At 38.3% G+C, this 15012-nt stretch overlaps 1 protein-coding gene across 2 annotated transcripts in view; it reads left to right on the plus strand.

Moving 5' to 3' along the window:
- kcnip3a (Kv channel interacting protein 3a, calsenilin) overlaps positions 1-15012 on the plus strand; it is a 78447-nt gene that overhangs the window by 15177 nt on the left and 48258 nt on the right. The window lies entirely within an intron of this gene.

The following is a 15012-nucleotide window of genomic DNA, read 5'->3' on the forward strand; positions in this document are numbered from 1 at the left end:
AAAAAAAAGTCACGAGTTTGAAATAATCGAAGAAGTTCCAGCTTAAATGACTCACTCAATTGATTTGGTTCACCTGTTCCTCTTTTCGTGTCTTCAGCCATGTTTACACAACACTGTCAGTACTACTACTGGTTTAGCTCGATAGCTTTATGACATTAACTGAAATAGGCAAAAAAAAAACAAAAAAAAAACCAGATGTTTATTATTATTTTTAACTTATTTCATAGATACATTGTCTTTTAAATAATTCAAGCACTTTTCAAGTACCTTTTAGGAACATTGGTATTTTTAAGGGTTTTCCAGGCCTTAAATTTCAAAAAGTCAAATTCAAGTACTTCAAGCACTTTAAGCACCTTGTACGAACCCTGTTTTTTATGCCATGACCTGCAGTTGAACAAAATGTATGCGTAATAGTCAAGGAAGTTTGCTGCCGTAATAAGGCTGAAGCAGGAGCAGTAATATCATGCAGCACACGTGCAAATGCTAAACTAGCCGGGAACTCATTTCTGTTAATACTCCGCCTGCTTCGGCCATATTACGGCAGCAAACTTCCTTGACTATTACGCCGGAATGGGAGTGCAGTTCCTAATCTTATCAGCCTTGAAACTCGCAGCTTTGCATTTTCACCGGTCTTAGTACACGATATAACTACAGAAGAGTCAAGTTTTAAATACAACAAATATGGAAACTCGTTGGTCATTTTTGAACGCGATGCTATTGGTCTAATAGGATTCAATGATCTATGCTAAGCTATGCTAAAAGTGATATCGCCAGAACAGGAGAATGGGTGAATGGATTTCAAAACGGTAAAACTCTACTTATTAACTCGGGGGGAGTTGGAGAATGTGCCTATTTCCAAAAAAAGTGGAGTGTTCCTTTAAAAGTACACCGGTCAATTTTTTTTTTTTTTTTTTTTTTTTTTGCTGTTATTCTTGCAAAAAACTATTCATTGCATAAGAATGAAAGTACACTGCTGCGTAAAATGGCCACTTATCCCTAAAGACCCAATATTCACACATTTAAGAATTCAGACATTACTGTCTGCCAAGCTTATTGTGCCCTGTACTTGCATGCTTAGCACTAACATTATCACCTGGTCCTCAGGTCTCACAGAAGAACAAGACTAGTAAAAAAAAATTGACCCAACAAGGAGTTTCAACAGGGCATCTTTACAAATACAAATAGTAATATCTATTTCTATCGTTCAAACATAACGAACGTTGTGTACACAGCAAATATATCATTAAATCATATATTTGTTTACAATTCGTATTCATATATTTGTTTACAATTTTATACCTTGTTTATAAGTCATATTAAATGACAGCAACCTTAATCTTACAATTAATTCAAGTTAACAGGCTTAATAGTTTGTGTGTCCTTTATGTATGTGTATGAGTATGAATATATACATGAATGTGAATTGCGAAATGATGACAGTGAGCCGGTTCCCTCTTGAATCCTTCCTTTGTGTGTTACGTCACTTCACGTTCAAGTCCTCCACGCGCTCTGATTCGATGTCTGAACAGCCAATCAGAGCGCTCTCTTTCCCAGATGGCCCTGACAAGCCCGACGCCGATTCAACACGATGAGAGCCGACGTGCGGCACACACCGAACCGACGCGCTTCACCGACTCGGCCAGACGGTCGATCGTCGGCTTGGTGTGTCCCGACCTTAAGTCTTAATACTCAGGGTTCCCTTTAAATGTTCTTTATTGAACCATAAAAACCTATATTTTTTAAAATGTACGTTGTTATTTGTGGAGAAAATGCTTATGGTGCTTAAAAACTCCTTTATCTTAGTCTTCCTACAAATGTATGAGATTGTTTTCTCTAATGCTGCTATGAGTTCGCATAGCTGCCAGGATGTTGTTAGGTTGTCGCTTATTGGACAAGTCAAAGATCCCTGCATGATTATATTCTGATCGCTCTACAGTAAATGCCTTTCTCATACTGTTACATTTATCTCGAAAAACAGCATGATGTTCTCAAATGAAGGCACAATAGAGGACTAAAGCACATTGTGAACTTCACACATTAATTTCTGTTTACTTTAAATGAGCTTTTTAATGAATTTGTGAATTTATTTTATTCCTCCACCTGTGTCATTGAGTCTTTTTCGCTCACTGTTGCTCTTCCTTTTCTACTCTGCTCTCCCTCTTTCTTTCTCTCCCTCCCCAATGAAATGCACAGAAATAGCTATGCAAATTTTCCCCCTTCCAAAATGGTTTCATATCATCTTTATATCTTCCAATAACTCTCCATTCTCGCCGTCATTTCCCCCCTCATCTGTTTTCTTCACTCCTCCGCTCTATCTTCCCTTTCTTTTATTGTATTTCTGGGCTCATTATGCTAATTGGCGTCAGAGTATCTAAGAACAAAATCCAGTGGTGGATTCTTTCCCTTATTTTACTCTATATCTGTTATGCTGCTCCTCTCTCTCTCTCTCTCTCTCTCTCTCTCTCCCTCTCTCTCTTTCTCTCACTCTATCTCTCCTTTTCTATTTATAGCTCAGCGTGGTGGGAGTGTTTGTTCAGAATGTTTACGCTACTCTATTTGCCTCCCCCTGTTCTCTGTATTTCTCATCCTTCATTCCTGTCCCTTATGGAAAACAAACGTGGATTCTCCTGTCTTGCTTCTTTCATCTCGTCCTCTCGTTTGCACCTAGGTGTCTTTTGCATTCTGTCCATTTCTGGTGGTCGACGGCACCCTCAAACACTGCTAGCTCAATAATCGTTGTGGAAGTAAAGCGTGTGTGTGTTTGTGTGCGAACATGTTCCCATACGCGTGCTTGTGCTTGACAGCGTGACTCTGTGTGAACTGAATTGTGTGTATGTGTGTGTGTGCGTGGGGAGATGAAGAGCGAGTCAGACAGTGTTGGGTCAATTAGAGGGATCGAGAGAGATTATCATTGGCAAGTACTATTACGATTATCCCACGACTGAGGCATCATGGGAAGGTTTGGGAAAAACTGAACTGAGCGAATGGAGCTGCTGAAAGCTCTGAATGGCCCACACATTTTTTAATGCGTTCGCCTCTCTTGACAATTTGTCTCCTGTCAAATTCAAATGAGCTTTATTGGCATGACTGTGTGGTTGCAAAATGTTGGCGAAGCATAATAATAAACATTACTAGGCAGCGACCGGACGTCATTTTGAATATTCACAAATAATTTCACAGTGATTTTGATGCACTAGATTTTGGATCATTAGGTTTCCCAAAGACTGTCATCAGACTTGTTTTTGATCCTACATTATTAGAGCAATAAGATAAGAAAAAAAACAATAAAATAAATACATTCTGACTTTTTTTCTCAAAATTGTGCCATATAAACTCACAATTGCGAGTTTATATCACGCAGTTCTGACTTTATAACTCACAATTGCGATTTTATATCACACAACTCTGAGAAAAGTTAGAATTGTGAGAAAAAAAGTCAGAATTGCGAGATATAAACTTGTAATTGCAGGAAAAAGTCAGAATTTCAAGTTTATTTGTGAGAAATTCTGACTTTATATCTCAGAATTACAAGATATAAACTCACAGAATAGCGTGATATAAAATAACAATTGCAAGTTATAAAGTCAGAATTACTCACAAATAAACTAGCAATTCTGACTTTTTTTCTCAGAATTGTGAGATATAAACTTGCAATTATATCTTTATAAAGTCCATTTCTGAGGGGAAAAAAGACATACACAAAATATATTTTCTCAATTACGAGTTATAAAATCACGATTACTTGCAAATAAACTCGCAATTCTGAATTTTTTTCTGATTCTGATTTATATTTCACAATTTATTAATTTATTACTAGCAATTGCTAGTAAAAAAAAAAAGTTAGAATTGTTAGAAAAAAGTCAGAATTGCGAGTTTATTGCAAGCAAATCTGACTTTATAACTCAGAATTACGAGAATTAAACATGCAATTGCGAGTTATAAAGTCCAAGTCTGAGGAGGTTCGATTAATAGACACAAAAAATCAAAAGTATACTTTGAATAAGTCAGATTGGATAGAGTCTGAAAGAGACATTGAACAAGAAAGTTTCTAAAAATAAAATAAAGTTATTACAACTCTTTATCTCACAATTTTTTTAGATATAAACCTGCAATTATGAGTTATGAAGTCAGAATTGCATGATATAAACTCACAATTGCAAGTCAGAATTACTTGCAAATAAACTTTTTTTTTTGCAATTCTAGCCTTTTTTTCTCAGAATTGTTATATAAACTCGCAATTGCAAATAATAAAGTCCAATTCTGAGGGGGGAAAAAGACTGATGTTCTTAATTTCTAAACACAAGTTATTAAGTCAGAATTACCCACTAATAAACTCACAATTCTGACTTTTTTCTCAATTTATATCTCGCAATTCTGACTTTATAACTCACAATTGCGAGTTTATATAACGCACTTCTGAGAAAAAAGTTAGAATTGTGAGGAAAGATCAGAATTGCGAGATATAAACTTGCAATTGCATGGTTTTTTTCTTCTCAGAAAAGGGAGTTTCTGAGAAAAAAAGTCAGAAGTGTGAGTTAATTGCCAGTTTATTAACTCGCAATTCCGAGTTATACATCCAATCCTCAGGTGGAAAAAGGCTGATGTTTTCTCAGAATTAGGAGTTTCCGGAAAAAAAAAGTCAGAAGTGCGAGTTTATTTGCGAGCAATTACGAAAAAAAAAAAAAAGTCTAATTTGTGAGACAAAAAGTTGCCATTACCTTATTTTTTATTTTTTTATTCAGTGACAGAAAAAGGCTTCCATAGTGACTTTTTCTGAAAAAATAAAATACTTAAAAAAAAGAAAGGAATAGTTTTATTCAGCAAGGATGCATTAAATTGAACAGAAGTGACATTTTTAATGTAATAAAATATATATATTTTAAATAATATTCTTTTAAACTTTTTATTTATTAAAGAATTCTGAAAAAAAAAATATTAAGCAGCACTGTTTTAAACAATGTCAATAATATGAAATGTTTCTTGAGCAGAAAATCAGCATATTAGAATGATTTCTGAAAGATTATGTGACACTGAAGACTGGAGTAATGATACTGAAAATTCAGTTTATATAAATTTTATAAAACTATGTTTATATATAATATAGGAGTTCAATTGTAATAATTTTCCCCCAAATTATTGCTTTTACTATACTGATCAAATAAATGCAGCCTTAGTGAGCATGAGGACTTGTTTCAAATATTAAAAAATCGGACTGACCCCAGACGTTTCAATATATACACTATGTGATCAAAAGCTGAAAATACTGATAAAGAGCTATTTTGCTCGTATCAACCAGCTCTAGTGTACAAAAATGCAAATAAATGACAAAGTAAAGAGAAAGAACATATTTAAAAAAGTTACACTTTTGCATGCTGTCTGTTAGATTGGCTTTCTCACCAGATGGGAAAGGCCTGAATCACATTATGTGTTAATTCAGCAGAACAAATATTATGCAAATGTGTCTCTTTATTCCAATTCAAAGTCATTCTAATACCTAATTTGCCGGTTTTATCAGAAACCCAGTCATTAATCCCGCCGACACTTTTAATTCTTCTTCCGACTTTATGTGGCGAGAGCAGCGGCTCTTCCATTTTTAATTTAGCCGATTACGCTCACTGTCAGGATTGAACGGCCCCCCTTTTCCAGTGCCTCACCACAGCGGCTGACTGATGTGTCATTTTCTTTGACAGTCCCTCTCTCACCTGGTATTTAGCTCCGCTTCTAGCGATTGTGTTTCGACCTGGCTCATGCTGCTCAGCATTTACAGCGTGGCCTAAACCAACCTCTCCCTGCGAGCCAAATCAATGTCTGTGTTTATCTCTATAAAAGCCCTCTCAGGATGATGACGGGCTTCTTTGTGAGTTTATGAAGACTGAGGCAGCTCTCCAACCTCTACCTGCCATGCTTTTGTGTGTGCATGTAAAAGAGGCTTTTGTCCTACCGTTTCCTGCTCTCGCGCTCTATGCCGTTCTTTTATTGATGGGGTTTTTATAGAGTAAGAGACTGAATAATTGAGTGCCGAAAGACGAATGAGCGGCGCTCTGCCGTGCAAGAACGAGGTGAAGTACAGTACGTGTCGGGGGATTCCTTTAGTAAACAAGACCCGTTCTGGTTTTAAACCGTGATGGTGACAGCTCTTTCTGCATGAGGTAGTCACTAGAGGCAGGGGTTAAATTGAGCTGGAATAATCCGGAACCACATCCACCACCAAATTACTATTATTGGCATTTCGTTTTAGCCATGCCATATGTGTTTGCTCCAGTCCAGGTTTTGTTGGTTCCAATGCAGGTGATTCTGCGATGAGCTGAAATAACTCACGGGAGCTTTGAAATGCCACATTTTCCCATTCAGTTGCTTAAATGTTCATATTTCTCCTCACTTGCTCTCTTTCTTCACCTAGCAAAGGTCATCCTGGAATAAAACAGTGTGTTCAGTATTATATAGTCCAATTACAGGCTCCTCCAGTCACTATTCTGCCAGAAAAATATGCTTTAGTGGTGACTGTGCAAGTGGTGCACATTGCTATTTCATTCAGTTTACTCTGAGCATACTCAAAGGATTTTTTAATGATTTTGAAAGTCTCTTATGCTCCCAGAGGCTGCATTTATTTGACCAAAAACAGTAAAAACATTAATATTGTGAAATATTCTTGCAATTTTCTGTTTAAAAATATTTTAAAATGTGGTTTATTCCTTTGAATATCAATACTGCAGTCTTTGGTGTCGCACTATCCTTCAGCTCTAAATACCCCACAGATATTTTATTAAATCTTTTTGAAAATGCCTATTTTAAGTGGAAGCAGAAACACGCTGTTTTTGTGGATGGCTCTTTAAATGCAAATGAGCTGCTGCTCCCCGCCCCCTTTTCTAAAACAGGACTCATTTTAAAGCCATATCAGTTTAAACTTTTGATCAAATGTTTTCTGAGCGCACACATCCGAAGCACACACACAGAAAGCGGCAGTCACAAAGCATGTGAGTACTAAACTAAGTTCTCTTTCATGTCTTATTACACTTAAACTGTCAAATACACACAAAGTTATGTTAAAAACACACATGAGTTACAAAAACAGTTGGTTATGTCTGTGAAGGTAAATAGGGAAAGAAATTGCATGTTTATATTAGATCTGCGTGGCAGCAGTGTAATATACAGTAAATAAATCAATAAAACCACTGCTCTCTTGTCTCCTCTGAGGCTGGGACTCTAAATTGTGTTCTGTGATCGTCTGTGCAGCCAACGACAGAACATGGTCCATTGCCATGGTGTTAAAAATGGTACACTGTTGTCGCTTGTGAAAACACAATGGCGATGTCATGGGTGGAAATGTACAGATTAGGGGTGGTAATATTATAATTAGATCCCTTTTCTATGTCACGAGGGGAGCGAGATCAGAGCGGCTTGTTTTTTCACATGCTTGCAGAAAAAGCTTACCAAAACAAAGTTACTGGGTTGTGCTTTTTCATGTTTTCTTGGATGGTAGATGCACTTGAGACTCAGTTATGGCACTTAAACATGGAACAAGTCTGATTTTCATGATATGTCACCTTTAAGACGTTAAAACACAGTGAAAGAGATCTCATTTCAGATATTTCTATTATTTGAATGTATTTTCGCAATCATAAACTCTGTCTTGTTAAGCGCAAATGTTTGTCCTATACTGCAGCAAGTTTCTTGGGATAACACTACCAAGTATGGAACACATCTACAAAGATAGACTGGTGAAAAAGGCAAATAACATCATATGTGATTATACTCATCCTCTGGCATCCCACTTTGAACTACTGCCGTCTGGCCGTCGTTTTTGTCAACCCCTTTTGATTAAGAACAGATCGAAATTCTCTTTTATACCACAAGCCATAAAAGCTTTGAATCAGTCAATAATTTAGATGTCCATCGGGCTGTATAGTGTAATCTAGGGTATGATGCATGTTCTCCATGTTATGTCTGTCTGTGTCTGATGTATGGACTAATTGTTTAGTGTTATATGTTTGATGTTCTGTCATAAAGTGCCTATGCGACTGTGCTGCAAACCTAACTGCCCCACAGGGACAATAAAGTCTACTACTACAGCGTCTAGTCATTTGCCTGTAGCAGTTAATGAATCAGATGTCTTGCGCATTCACAGAAAATAGCTTACTGCTGCATCACAGTGTGATAATGGTAATGTGATAATGTGCAAGAATTGGTTCAGAGCCAGGGCCGTCGCTAGCGAGCACTCCTGCAATCTTTTCTACCAAGATGACTTGACCTTTGAGTCTTCACTGATAAGGGGACGTCCCACAGGGGCTACTTCCCCTTGCTGCCTGATTACAGTTACAGTATGATGTAAATGAGATTCTCTGGCATTAATCAGACTACAGATGTTGATTCAGAACTAATGTGATTTAAGTCAGTGCAGATTCGTGTTCTTTGCTTTTACAAGATTTAAAGGTCTCCTTTTAAGCCTCTTTTTACAAAATGCAATATTGGTCTTGGGTATTCTCAGAATGTGTCTGTAAAACTTCAGCTTTAAATACCCTACAGATCATTTATTATAACAGGTGGAAAATGTCATTTTTGTGGCATGTCTACAAAATAACTGTTTTGGTGTGTATCACTTTAAATGCAAATGAGCTGCATATTCCCGCCCTGTCTTCAGAAGAAGGCGTAGCGTATACATCTCTGCTTTCCATACCTACAGCAACAAACAGTCTGTGGAAGCAACATGACTGAGAGCGAGAGAACCGGTGTTTGGCAGTAGGGTACGACTGGGCTAGGTGCCCAGGGTAAAAGGCGCAGAAAAACGTGCCGTAGCGCTTTCCAAAATATCCGATTTTCAAGATACACGTGCAATTTTGTCTGATCCCAGATGCAACCGCAGTCAGCAGTGCAAAGTCGATTCTGTGCTTACTTGATCTAATATTTGATGTTTTTAAAAATGTTGTAGATTTACGTAGCAAACGAGAATCACAAAATTTCTTGAATATATCTTGAGACAAAGGTCTTCTTCATGATTTTCAGTTTTGTTTAAGATAATTAAAGCAACAGTTTTTAAATAACGAAAGAATATGTAAAAGCATGATATTTGGGGTAAAAAGCACCCCTGCTGTTGAGGCTAAAAGGCACAATAATTAACATGGTAATTAATAGAAGGCTGACTTTTTTATTTGTTGACATGACATTGTTAGATTCAGATGGTAAATATCATATATTATGTTGGGTGTCCATCTTAAAGATAATCACCATGTTTAGAATGAAACCATTATATTTATTAATCATATCATATAATAAAATATCATTTGTTGTTACTACTGTAAATCTAGATTAAATTACTATGGGATCTCCTTCAATGCTTTCAGAATCTTTACATTTTAAAATGATTTTGTTTCTGTATTTTAAAGTATATGTTTTATTTTAACTAGTGGTGGGCCGTTATCGGCGTTAACGTGCTGCGTTAACGTGAGACTTTTATCGGGCGATAAAAAAAATATCGCCGTTAATCTATTCTCAAAATTGGGTTGGGAGCTGGGTCTAAACTACGCAAGCTATGATGACTTTCACCTTGATAGTTTAGCGTGGATGTATACCAAAGACTATAGAATATGGTCGCGCGTTTACGTCTCCTCCGCCAAAACACAGACGGGATCGCGTCGTCCTCCATTCATAAAAACCGAATCTACTATAGCGAAATGCCACGTAAATTCGTCGTTTTTTGGATTCATAAATCAAATATGGTCTGTCACTTAATTCAAATCGCGATATGGACTAGTGTCTGTGAAAACTGAAATGCAAAAAGACCGTTTTAATATGAATCCGGTATGTTCCGTTTGCCTAGCTGTATGTATGAAATTCATACTATGAATGGTGGAGACGCGCTTTTACTACACGCATACTGAAACACACGTGACGCTCCCGGTAATTTTTGGCATTTGCATCTCACATGAACAGATAAACTCAATCTCCCAAACTGCTGTGAGTGTCACTTATACCGTTTCATTTGAGAAAACTCGCATCATGTCATACTGTATACACAGAAACTTCACGGCAACCTGTCAAAATAAAAGTACGGTGTAACATGTTTAGTCATTATTTGGGTAGCACACATATTCTGAATGCAAATTAACCAGAATTCAAATTAGCCATTTTAATCTAGATTAAAAAAATTAATCTATGCCCACCCCTAATTTTAACATATTTTAATGACAGTATAATTATTAAACAAAACATAATTATTTTATTCATCAAAATAAGCAGAAAATAGCACAAACTTTGCTAAAGTGATTTTTTTGAACAAGTATTTACACAGAAATTATATTAAAAAGAAAAACAAATTATTTTAGCAAAAGTATTTGTATCAATACTGTGTGCTATTTACCCCATACTGGTGAGCCTTTTGCCCCGTGTGTGGGGTAAAAGACCCCCTTGCCACCTCATACATTTATAAGATTTTTAAACAAAATAAACAACTTGTATGATTTATTTTAACGCAAAATCTGTTGCTCCATAAATATTTTTGGTGAAAAGCAATTTTTTTTTCTTAAGGGATGCCTTTAGCCCCATTGTACCCCTATACAGGTATGTGCCAAAAAATTAGAATATCGAGGGAAAGTCCATTTATTTCAATAATTTGTTTCAAAAAGTGAAACTTGTATGTTATATTAGTTCACTACACATAAAGTGAAACATTTTAAGCCTTTATTTGTTTAAATTTTAATGATTATGGATTAAAGATAATAAAAAAAACAAATATTTCACAAAATTAGAATATCAAGACAAAGTTCAACATTGTAGGCTCCCTGTGTCCCAATCTAGTCAGCTAATTAACGCAAAACACCTGCAAAGGTTTCCTCAGCCTTTAAATTGTCTCAGTCTGGCTCAGAATCACGGGGAAGACTGCTGACTTGACGGTTGTGCAGAAGACCATCATTGACACCCTCCATAAGGAGGAAAAGTCTCAAAAGGCAATTGCAAAAGAAGCTGTATGCTCACAGAGCGCAGTATCGAAGTATATTAACAGAGTGTTAAGAGGAAGGGAAAAATGTGGCCGGAAAAGGTGCGCAAGTGACAGGGATGACCGTAGCCTTGAGAGGATTGTCAAGCAAGGGCGGTTCAGAAATCTGGGGGAGGTTCATAAGGAGTGGACTGAGGCTGGTGTCAGTGCATCAACAACCACCATATACAGACGTCTGCATGACGGGCCACAGCTGTAGAATTCCAAACCATTGCATTACCTTCAAAAATAAAAGTAATCCACTGCATCCTCGGTGTCTCAGATGTTGGGCGAAAATGACGACTTTTACATTCAGTCTTACATCTAAACACGGAACACCGGGATTGCTTATAAGACATTGTTGATGTTACAGCTGATCAAGCGCGGGAAAATGGAGGACAGCGTACAACCAAACACAACTCTCTGAAGGCAGAAACTATGGTAATGCAGAACTATCAGGGGGGCTAAACAATGTGATATCACACTGCTTAGAGAATCAAAACCGCATGCCTAATGAGACTGGATTGGTTTAATAGGGATTAAAAGTAAGGAGTGGGTGGATTTTTATCATTGATGGGTGGTTGTGTTCACACACTGCCAACACACATTTATGTCCGAACACCATGTAAAAATGTATTTTGATGTTGTTAATTACTGTAATGACCAAACTTAAAGATACTTCCAAAACATTACTGTAAAACTGAGTAGCCAAACAATACAAAAATTCAGTAAAGCAATTGTTCCTCTCAGCTTTGAACAAACCATCAACAATAATGAGCAGCGCCCACAGTGTATTATGTATTATGTGCAAGCTCAAAGCAATGAGTCGCTCTTAATAACAAAATAAGACATCTTCACACAGCACCCACAGTGTGAGAGAATCAACACTGGTTCTTTCATAGCAAGATGTAAGGCAGTTCTTTAACAGTGGATAAATCAGCAAGTGTTGAGAATACACGATTAATAGTTAACATCTGTTGCTACAGTGATGTAACATTCTCTTTGTATTTTTGTGTGTGATTAATTTTTGATTGTCCATTCCTAGATAAACAGGCAGCAACAGTGTGCAGATAATAGTCAGCTTGACAGGTGCATTTGTTAACCTTATCGTTCTGTAGAAACTATTTTGCATGCAAGTGTGTATTGGGACTGTCACAAGATATTTCTTCTGTCAGTGGGAAATGTAATCCCGGTGTCCACCATGGCCATGTGAACCAATAATGTGCTTTATGAAATTGCTGTTCAAAGCAATGCTGATATGGCTTCAGAAACGACCGGTTTTCATTACTTGTTGAGATGCTGAAATGAGTCTTGGCTTGAGTTGGTATTAATAGAGCAATAGAGAAAGGCTGTGCAAGAAGGAAACAGATATTAAATTATAGTGTAACCATAGTTTCTGCCAAATACCAAAGTTAACTTTATGATGATTGTGGCTGATACCAAGTTACCAGTTTAATTGTAGTAATAATAATAACTGAGGTATTTTGGGGAGAAAATAAAACAGTTTTGTCATTGTTAGAGGAAACATAGCTCAAAGCATCATGTTATATTTTATTTTATTTTAAATGCATGTTACAATGAGATGTCTCTACATCTCATTTTAAATTTCTAATAAGAACTCCTAGTTGTTATGATGTGACAATGACAGGATTCCAAGAACGAGTGATATAATCTCTAATGACAGATCATCTTGTGACATAATTTCTGATTCTATCATAATCTGCCAGTGGGCTGTTATGATGTCAGTGTGGCAGGGAACAGAACTTTGTGTGATATTTTTCATATGGTTATGGGATTTCTGCAGCAGGCTTAGTTTAGATTTAGAGGCTGATATGAAACCTTTCTATGTTTTCCATATGTGCAACATGCCTCATGATAATTCATCATTTTGTGTGATGTATGGTGTGTTTTTCCTGAAATAAACAACCCGAGATCTATGAAAGCTAATTTTAGATTCATGGACTGATGTAAACATCATTTATTCGCATCTCCTTTGTAATACCATGACAGCCTCCTGAAGATAAATGTATATTGTTTTTAGAGTTAAAGTATGTTGTTATTTTTTAATGAATGGATATATCATCCAAAAATGACAATTCTGTCATCATTTGCTCACAAACATGTTCAAAACTATATGACCTTTTTCTTTTGTGGAACATAATGCAGTTTTTGAATTACATGAGAGTGATTAAACAATGACAGAATTTTAATTTTTAGGTGATCTATCACTTTAAACATTCTAGATCACAAAGAAACTTAAATTGCCACATGATTTACTTACCCTCAAGCCATCCTAGGTGTATATGACTTTCTTCTTTCAGACAAATACAATCTGAGTTATATTAAAGAATGTCCTGGCTCTTCCAAGATTTATAATGGCAGTGAATGGCTGTTGAGATTTTGAATTGCAATAAAATGCATCCATTCATCATAAAAAGTACTCCACATGGCTCAAAGGGGTTAATAAAGGTATGAGGATTATGGACCTGTTTTGTTGTGTTTTTGCCCGTTTCTGTCCATCCTTGATTAGTTCAGTTCCTGTGTGCCCTTATTTGGTCTTGTTCCTGTTCTTGTTTAGTCATTCTGTTCACCTGTGTTCCCCTTATTACCCCATGTATTTAAATTCAAGTCTGTTCGTTTCTCCTTTGTTGGGTGTACTTTGTTGTGCACGTGTGTCAGCTCCTATTCCTGATTTGGATTACCCTGTGAGTGTTACACTCATTAAAAGACTGTTTATGCTACTCCATGTTTCCCTCGTCCTTTTGACACTGTGTCATGACTGAAGACCCAACCGACTAACAGTTAACTGCGTGTTTAACCCGCCGTTTGTTTTCCATTTTTCATACAGTTTTTTTATTTTCCCTGTTTCCCCTATGAATGCCTTCACCTGATCAAATACCTTCTCCTCCTGCTGGAGAAGGGGGACAGATCTCTCAAGGGTCATACTAGATTTTTTCAGTCACCAACATCACCAGCCACCCGGATGACGCACTCTGCTCGTTCTATGAGTGCCGTAATCCAAAGATGGATCCTCGAGAGGACTTTCCTGCCTTTGTGGAGTAGATACTGGCGAGAAACGGATCGCTTCTCAGCATCTGTCCCATGGATGATCTCACCAGTTCCACTCCAGACCCAAAGCCCAGCCCACCATCTCCCCACTGCGCGGAGCAGAAGCCTGAGCCCACTGGAGCCCGCCACGACTGACAAGCCATCGCAACTAGGAGCACAAGAGCTGAGGATCACTGCGGAGCCAGAGCTGGGGAGGGAGAAAACCATGGCCAGTTAGATTGCAGAGAGGAGCTCCGCCCACTGCAACAAGGCTGAGGATGAGCTGTTAATGAATCTGGAACTGTTGGAGGCTGAGGTGGTGTTCAATATGGAACTGCATGCAGACCTGCCCCCTCTCCTCCGTCCTTCGTCTGAGCCCTCTGCTACTTCCGTTCCTTAGTCCAATCCAGAGAGGGTTCCTATTCTTGAGCCCAGCCCATAGAGGGCTCCCGTGCCAGAGCCCGAGAGCCCAGAGGCACACAAATGTCCACTCCTGCCTCCTCCTCCTAGCAGCCCATCTGCTCACCCTTGGCCCACCATCTGTGCAGTGGGCTCACCGCGGGTCTGCCAGTCTCCAGGACTCTGCCTCGGCCTGTCGACCCAGCAGCTTCACCATGGCTCCTAGCTCCCTCCTCTCCACCGTGGCCCGACAGTCTATTGGCTCCACCGGGCTCCTTCCTCCCTCCGGCTCCACCTTGGTCTGTCGTCGACCATCCTGCATCTCGGGACTCCACTCCTCCAGTTGCACCTCATTCCTCCGGCTCTGTCAGGCTCCTCCATCCCTTTGACTCCACCTGGGTCCTCTGAGCCATTAGTTCCACCTCAGCCCTCCGGATCCTCCTCGTCACCCTGGCTCATCGTCTCTCCACCACCTGCTCCGCCGACGTTGGTTGGCCCCCTGGAGTTGTCAGCCCTTCCTCCTCATGGCTCCTCCCTCCGTCGGCTCAACCATGGGTTTCCATTATAGCTGTGGCCTGGGTCCCATCTGGCTCCCC

Source organism: Garra rufa, chromosome 15, assembly GCF_049309525.1.
Source record: "Garra rufa chromosome 15, GarRuf1.0, whole genome shotgun sequence".
In the NCBI taxonomy this organism is placed as follows: Eukaryota; Metazoa; Chordata; class Actinopteri; order Cypriniformes; family Cyprinidae; genus Garra; species Garra rufa.